This window comes from Pteropus alecto, unplaced genomic scaffold (assembly GCF_000325575.1).
Source record: "Pteropus alecto unplaced genomic scaffold, ASM32557v1 scaffold92, whole genome shotgun sequence".
NCBI classification, from domain to species: Eukaryota; Metazoa; Chordata; class Mammalia; order Chiroptera; family Pteropodidae; genus Pteropus; species Pteropus alecto.
The window spans coordinates 8,120,852-8,127,714 of record NW_006432447.1 but is presented as its reverse complement, the minus strand read 5'-3'; positions in this window follow the sequence as shown (position 1 = coordinate 8,127,714).

Here is a 6,863-nt window from a genome sequence, read left to right as displayed (position 1 = left end):
GGGTACTAGATTTACTAGGGTGATCACTTTATGAGTTATATAAATGTCTAGTCACTATGTTGTACACCTGAAATTAATATAATATTATATGTTAACTGTAATTAAAAATAAAAAAAATATTAAAAAAAATACGATAATGTCCATATGTCTTTTATGGGAGATTATCAAAACGTTTTACCCAAAGAGAACAAATTGACAACCTCCTTATTCTTTAGAGCAAACCTCTTGCCTAGACTATTGGAGGTTTTACCAGAGATGGCAGAAAAGCAGAGGGAGACTTCTGTCCTTTGATTTTGAATGCAAACTCCCTCTGATATAGGAACTTGGGCTTGTGAAATATGCAGCAATGATACTTTAGCAAAACATAAGCAAGAAAAAGGTAGACTATATTGTGAGAGGGCATTGTGGCTTGCTCATAGAAGGCCTTTCTCAGCATGGTCAGCTATGAACTGTAAGCCAGAACACTGCTTATGGCAGCAGGAAGGTTACAAAGCAGTGAACATCTTTCCTCTCTAAATAGTCTGGCTTATAAAGAGAATAACTGTATTGAGCCAATAACAATGTGGAACACAGTAGGAAGAGAAGAGAGTCTGGAGCAAAATGGAATTAGAGGTGAAGAGCTGGAAGAAAGACTATTCTATTTATTGATTTTTATGGATTCTGCTTTTAAGCCTTTGCTCAGAGAGATGGACCATGTTCTTGGTGTGGCTACTTAAAACTTCCTAATGTCAGAGAAAGGTGGAAAGGGGAGAAGACACCTCCCCTCCCTTTTTTTTTTTTTTGCAGTGGAAATAGAAATGTCAGCAAAAGGTATTGGTTTTTTTTTCTTTGTTCTTTTTATCAGCAAAGCCAGCGTGCTGCTATTGTTTGCTTGTCTAACAAAAATGAAATCAAGGCTTTCACTGAAAGACCTTTTATGCTTCTGCCAAATGCTGAGTCAACAGTCCAACTTCTGCAAAAGCTTGCTTTGATGATCCTAGACAGTTTCTGTTCATGTCTTGTACAAGTCACAAAGAAGAAAGAGGGATAATAGAAAGTAGAATGGGACAGAAACGAAATTAGTTCTGTGAAGGCTATTTGGGCTGGTATCAAATCAGTTCCTCAGGGAGGCAGAACTGGAATTATGAACTTTCTACTACATATGTTTTGTGGTTATTTCATATGCTATCATAAAAAATTAATATTTTGTAAAATCTTCATCCTCATTCAACAGAATGCATTCAACAATTCTCAGCAAAACCTTTTGCAATCTATATAACTTCTCTGGGAATTTTAATTTATTGATTCTTTAAACTGTGGTTACTCTACCTGATCAGCACAACCAAGGTTTTGATGCAAAATCAGATAAGCAGCCCCCAATCCAGAGGCTTGTTAGGGTCTGAGGGTGCTAAATGGTTTACTCTGGCCCCTCCACTGGCAGAATTGAAGTTCATCTCTCACAGTCCAATTGGTAGAGTCTTGAGTGAGATCCCAAGTCTATGAGTTAACAGTGATAACTTGTAAGGATGATGATGGCATTTTGAGCTAGAAAGAGTCAAGCTTCCTTTTGAGACATTCAAGTCACCGCCCATCCCCTCCTGTCTGGTTTGTGGCACTGGATTTGCCAACTTCCAGGAAACTTGCCATGGAAGAAATGTCCAAGAACATAGTCAAAAAAAGACAGCAGCAGAGAATGGTTGGTTGCTTTTTTCGAACATAAAATACTCTAATAATCTGAAATTGTATTATGGAAGTGCCACTCAAATCAATGCAGACTCTTACAAACAATAATAATCAGGGTGTTCGTGTGATAAATTTTGGCTATGGTAATATATCCATCTTCTTACTTAAAATATTGGGAGATTGCTCCCAATGTTGAACTAGCTTTTTCCCTTTTGCCAACACATATTCTATCAAATGGAAGAACGGGTGAGGGAGTTAAGGTGTGAAACTGAGGGAAACAAAGGAAAGAGTCAACAGTTTCCAAGACCTGATTTCTTAATCTCCTGATACCGTGTAGACTTGGGCTATGGGTGCAAGTCAACTGATAATGTAATAAATTAACTCAAACATTAAGATACAGCCATTTTACTTAAAAAAAAAAAAAAGAAAAACATGAAAATGCCCTCTATACAGTTTAATTCCAGTTGATTTTGTAATATTTTGCAATTTCACTTCCCCTTTGTCATTTATTTGATTTCACTAGAAACAGAATATTTACTCTGCATTTCTGTTACTCACAATTTGGGCCACAGAGGGGAGACTGCAGATAAGGGTGAATCTTATTTTCTGTTATTCAAAATTATAAACACATGGTATTTTTGAGGAGATAATTTATATATTGGTCAAGTTTAAATAAAAAGATAATGCAGTATTATTAAGTTGATGTCAATAAGAATACAACACAAGTTGTAGGCCTTCCATGTTATTTTGCAAAATTCTCTAAAAACAAAGTGTGGATTTCACTGTCTTTCCTTTATTTAAAAATCTCTAACATAAAATTTTAGTAGAATTATAACCATAAGTGACTCCTGAATGGTCAAAGAAAGAGGAAATCAGGGCTATTAGAGCTTGTGGGTTAAATGAAGTATAAGTAGTTTAGAGCAGAGACTTTGAAATCCAAGAGACCTGATTTGAATGACTCCGGCTTTCCAGTGATAAGACATTGGGGAAGCTAAATACCTTATCTAAAGTCTTGAGTTTCTCGAACCTATTAAACGGAATAATAATAGTGTCTTCCTTTACAGGATCGTGAGGAAAATTAAATGAGATGATGTGTTACAGTCCATACACAAACTAACAGTATGCAAAATAATGAGATAGGATGATATATTACATACGATATTTCTTTGAAATTGGTCTAAAGTTAATTTTGGATTAACTAGAATACCTTTCCTTCGCCATCTGAGATAGCATAGAAAACCTTACTAACAAATTAATAACTTTTTTGAGGAAGGTGCTAAATAATGATTTACCACATTTTGCTCATTTTAGAACTAAGGCACCATGGACCCATAGTCTATTTGAATTTCTCACTGTATTATTCATCAGGGACATTTTGCAAAACCTGCACTTATTCGTGTTTTAGAACTAATTTATTTGCTGACAGAGATCGAAATTCAAGAATAAAAACTATTCATTTTAATATGTGTAAATAATCAAATGGCCTGTTTAGCATATATAAATATAGAAATAAAAAATAATGACACCTTCGGGCTTGAACTATTTTACAATTTTTATGAGTATTCAGATATGGTTGTCAAGAATGAACACTTGAACTTCTTCCCTTTTGCTAATAACAGTCTAAAAGTCTGTTTGCCTTGTCATGGTTAGTCCAAGGAAACTCAAACACAAGTATTATATACCAGCTGGAACCATACTGAGGAAACAAAAGTTATTGAGTACTCAGTAGGCAGGTGCTCCTCTTAAGTTATTTAATTCTCACTACTGCCTCTCAAGGTAAGTATCAATAGCCTTAGTTTATAGATGAGAGAACTTTGGCTCAAAGAGATTAAGAGACTTACTTGCCTATGATCCTTTTACCACCTTATATTTCCTTCAAGTGCTGATGACTAAAATGTCTAAATGTAATAATTTCATAGCAGATTGGAAATCTTGCTCACTTCAAAACTCTTTATGGAAAAAAAAGTAAGACTAAATTTTTCTCAAGTCTGGTAATACTGGGAGTGTTTGGATTATCTAGTAAGAACACTTGAATTGGAAAATCCTCAGCAATGTGTATATTGCAAAAAGGGCAATGCAGGACTTAATTTTAGTAAGAAAAAAAACAAACACAGAAAGGCCTTTTCCTTAATCAGTTAGTATTTTAATAATGGTTTCAAACTGTTAAACCACAGAATAGGTATTTCATTTTTCCTCCTGACCCAACTCTGAAAATATGGTCAAAACTAGATAATTTCTTATAATGAAAGCATGTTTTTGTTAATAAAAAATATTGTAAGTCCAAATTCTTTATATATGAACAGTGTTATACTTTAAAAAAGACATTTTCATTGCAAATAATAATGAAATCTATTGACAATAAAATTAGAGGTTTCCCAACTCTGAAAATATGGTCAGAACTAGACAATTTCTTATAATGAAAGCATGTTTTTGTTAATAAAAAATATTGTAAGTCCAAATTCTTTATATATGAACAGTGTTATACTTTAAAAAAGACATTTTCATTGCAAATAATAATGAAATCTATTGACAATAAAATTAGAGGTTTCTGGGATAGGATTAAATGGGCAGGGGGAGCCAGGCCATGATTAAAAAAAAAAAATTGTGGCAACTGTATATGGGTAGATACATATGTATATATGTCAACGAATCCTCATGTCATTTTTGCCAGATTTTGTCAATAATTTTAAGTCAATATATTAGTAAGGTATAGAGGAACACAAAAAACTAAATATATATGTTAAGGTAAACCTTGAGAAAAACTACTGGAGACAAATAAAAAACAACCACATGAAAAATTACAATGAAGTCCAGTCAATGATTCTGTGGGAGCCTCAAGCTTGCCAACACAACTGAAAAGTATTTTCTGACACTATCTGCCTGCACAAGACTGTGTCTAGCATCACCGTCCAAGAAAACATAACAGGAGCCACATAAAATTTCATTTTCTAGCAGCTACATTTTAAAAAATAAACAAGAGAAATTTGTTTTTAAAATATATCTTCTTTAACCGTATATATACCCAAAGTATTATTTCAACATGTAATCAATAGAAAAATTATTAATGCAATATTTTACCTTTTTCATATTAAACCTGCTGTGTGTTTTAAGTATTCAGTAGCCACATGGGTTAGTGGCTACTGTATTGGAAACAGTTCAAATCTTGCTGAATTATGCAGAATTGTTAGGGATTTATTTAGGATCTCAACATTGATATAATGAGGTTGGTCAATATAACAGCAATGGGGAGTTGGATAAGCAGGTGATTAACTGTCTTGTGAATACCCTAAAATCTTAAATCTCTCCTTCCTTTTATCCTTACACCACTGATAAACACTACTGATACCTAAAAGGTTGTACAATATTATAAGTATATATCACATGATTTGGAAGGGCATCTTCTGTTGTTCTCCTTTTCTCATCATAAATTTAATATGTGTGCACTATGAAAGTGTCAGAAAAGCTAATGGAAAATCGGATTTTGAATAAAAAGTTAAATCCAGAAAGAGAAGTTTGAGGGTCCTGCCTTGAGTTTGTCACCCTTTAAAAAAAGAGTAGGGTAAAAACTGATTTAGCAGAAGAAAGAAAGAAGAGACAAGTCCTCTTATCTTTCCTGACTCTCATGTTTAATTTTAAGAAGGATATTACAAACTTGTGCAAATACAATGAAAGGAAACCAGGAGAATTGTGAAAAGGCTTGAAACCACATCCTGCAAGCAACAGTTGAAAGCACCAGGAATATGACTTTTGGAGAAGCTGTGGCTGGGGTTAGAGGGATAAGCAGAGAAGAGGGAGTGAGATAGAGTAATTACCCATATAGGCAAATACTTAAAGGGATGTTACATATAAGAAGAAAAAGCATGAAAACAAACCAACCAACAAAACTACTCATGAAAGAGAGAGCATGTTGACTGAATACAGAGAGAGTGGGCTTTCTAAAACTGCAATAAAAAAAAAAAGTGTCTTGAGAGGCAGGGAATTTTCCACTATAGGCAATGGGCAGGGAGGGGCAATTCATGATGCGTAAGGCTCCTCCCAACTCTCAGTATCAATTTTATCCGTCCCAAATTTTGAACAGGCAGTGAGAAGGTTATATAGTTCACTGGCCTTGATGTTACGAGTCCTGTGATTAAATCTCTGCTCAACCTTTAGGACTTAGGGTCACCTTGAGCAAGTCTCTTGGACTCTCTGGGTTTGCTTCCTCTATAAAATAGAATACCCACACTTACTCCTTAGATTATTGAAAGGCTTTGCAACCTATAAGATGTCTCATAAACACGGGTTTCTGTTTCCATGGGATGAGCCAAAAAGTCCTCTTAACAGCAGCCCTCCCGTTTCTTTTTTCTTTTCCCTTTCTACTCCATGTCGAATTTCTTCTTCCCACACTCAGCTATTCCTAGTACCACCCCTTAGATGCACCTTATCTTACTGCTGCAGTACAGGAACGTCTACTGTAAATACAGTCTTTTTCTAACTCAATGTAGGCCAGTCAATAAAGTCAAGAAGCGAAGTCTGTAAGTACTGTCTACACTTTTCATCCTGCAATCACAATCTCTGAAAAAAAACGTGTCAACCACTGAAAGGGATTCCAAAGAAATCACAATTTCAAGATTGCTCTGCAGAGTAGTAAACCCCGTATCACAGACCTTTAACCCTCATAAAATAAAGTATCCATGCAAGCCACCCTATACTATCATCTTTTGAAGTTCGCAACAGAATTAATTACTTTTGAACTGTGGTCTTTAGAGTTCAGGTCTGGGAGGGGAGAATAAACTTCCTTAATTAAACCTTTATCAACAGCTAACACATAGTATCCTCTCTTTTCTCTAACCTGACTCCCCTCCCCCAGCTCCCATATATGTTGAGAGAGATTGGTATCGAGGAGTCAGATTGCTTGCGTTCAAACACGAAGTTCACTACTGTGGGGAGGGGCCTCAGTTTATCTGCAAAACGAGGATAATTCTTCACAGAGTTGAGGATTAAGCAAACCCCTTGATACGTGATTAGCAGACAACAAATGGGAGCTATCAGTATTTTCGTTCAGGCACTGCCCCCTCAAAAACATCAACCAAGCTTTGGTCTCTGAGACTGCCCAGACCAACCAAACTTTAAATCGTTTTCAACTGTCTTTGTGGGAGTCTCAATAGCAAGTGAACCTGCTGGCTCGCAGTCCAGCCAAACCAGACAGTGGGCTGAGGCTT